Here is a 2,126-nt window from a genome sequence, read left to right on the forward strand (position 1 = left end):
GCTGCAGTTAAATAATCAGGCGCTAAGGGCAGGCCTGCTTTTACAGTCACGCCTGCGCACCAGGATGAAGGGGCCACGCCCCCTCTGCTCAGGTACTGTGAGTACTCACTGCAGACTTTATTCACCCTTTGGGCAGCTGACTTGAGTCCGAAAGGGAATATTTTTACGCTGTGAAATGACTCACTAGCTCAGAGTGAATAAACGCTAGGTTGAGTTAGCCATCCTAATATGTGTTGTTTTAATTTGCAATTCCCTAATGACATGTTGAGAATCTTATACGCCTATCTCCCCTCTCGTCTATCTTCTTTGGTGAGGTATCTCTTTAGGTCTTTTTCTGATTTTTTTAATTGGGTTGTATTCTTACTGTTGAGTTTTAAGGGTTCTTTGTATATTTCATAAGTCCTTTATCAGATATGTGTACTGAAAATATTTTCTCCCATTCCGTGGCTTGTCTTCTCATTCTCTTGGCCACTCCTTTATGGTTACCAAAAAAAAAAACCCTTTCAGCAATAATCCTGAAATGAAATGACTAATAATGGCCAGAAAAGAAACAGTGAAAATATTATTTTATTAAACTTCATCTAAATAATAATGCCAGTACAATTTTTAATGAAAAGTAAAATATTACAATACGAGAAGGTAATGGATTAATACTTTTTAATTACATTAATGTATTAAGAAAAACTTTTATCCTACATATTGGATTAGCAAGAAAAAGAATAATATACAGTTTGTTTTTATGTCCTTAAGTTCTGCAAACTTGTCCATGCCAAAACTGATTGTATATTCATGTTCAATTAGAACTATAAACAGATTTGTCATTGTTTGAGCACAGCCTTGGTGTTCCATGAAAAGATGGGAAGAAATTTAAATGCATATTACTAAGCAAAAGAAGCCAATCTGAAAAGGCCACGTACGGTAGGATTCCAGCTATATGAAATTCTGGTAAAGATGAAACTGAAGACAGTAAAAAGATCAGTGGTTGCCAGGAGTTAGAGGGAAGGGAGGAATAGGTGGAGCACGGGATTTTTATGGATGTGAAACTATGTGATACTGTAATGGTGGATGCATATCATATGTTTGTCAAAACTCATAGAATGTACAACATAGAGACCTAACATAAACTATGGACTTTGACTAGTGTACCACACTAGTGCTGGATGTTGATAGTGAGGGAGGCTGTGCATGTGTGACACAGCAAGGGGCAGGTGGGTATTTGGGAACTCTACTTTCTGCTCAATTTTGCTCTGAACCTAAAGCTATTTTAAAAAAAGAGGGAGAAGAAAGAGGGGTATTTGTGTGTAGAAACTGACCTGCTCTGGGTGTCAAACATGCTAGATACACCACTGTATCTAACACACTTAGAACAATGTCTGGCACACATTGATAAACACCATAAATGCTTGTTGTTACACTTTTCTCTACCTACGAAATATTTCATAGTTAAAACCACATCTAAGTCTGTGGCCATGCTACCCTGAACAAGCCCGATCCCGTCTGATCTCGGAAGCTAAGCAGGGTCGGGCCTGGTTAGTACTTGGATGGGAGACCACCTAGTAAGACCAGGTGCTGTAGGCCTAAAAAAATACATAAATAAAGGAGTGTAAGCTGACAAGGTCCTTTCAATCTGTGAGGTCAACCAAGGGTTGCCTCACCTAAAACAAACAAAAAACCACATCTAATAATAGCCCAAAACTGGAAACAACTCAATTGTTCACCAACTGATGACTATATATATCAAATGTGGTATATTCATACAGTGTAATCCTATTCAGCAAAAAATTTTTAAAAAACTACTCATAACATGGATGAATCTCAAAAATATTGTGCTAAAAAAATGCTAGGTAAAAGAAAACAGACAAAAAAAAATCACATAATCTCTGACTCCATTTACATGAAATATCTAGAAAAGACAGACTGGTAGCAACATAAAGATACGTGGTTGCTTGGTGGTGAGGATGAGAATGGACAGTGTAATTGAGCAGGAGGACTCTATTTGGGACTGGTGAAAATTTTCTGAAACCAGATTGTGATGATTGCTGTGTAACTCTGTAAATTTACTAATTATTGAATTATATACTTAAAATAGGTGACTTACTTTTATGTAAATTATACCTCAATGAAAC

General features: G+C 36.9%; 1 non-coding gene across 1 annotated transcript; it reads left to right on the forward strand.

The window, feature by feature from the left end:
• Positions 1-1,459: 1,459 nt before the first annotated feature.
• LOC120616146 (5S ribosomal RNA) lies at positions 1,460-1,578 on the forward strand. Its single transcript, XR_005656501.1, has one exon. It is a non-coding gene; the product is annotated as a 5S ribosomal RNA (ribosomal RNA).
• Positions 1,579-2,126: the final 548 nt, after the last annotated feature.

This window comes from Pteropus medius, unplaced genomic scaffold (assembly GCF_902729225.1).
Source record: "Pteropus medius unplaced genomic scaffold, Ma_sr-lr_union100, whole genome shotgun sequence".
NCBI lineage: Eukaryota > Metazoa > Chordata > Mammalia > Chiroptera > Pteropodidae > Pteropus > Pteropus medius.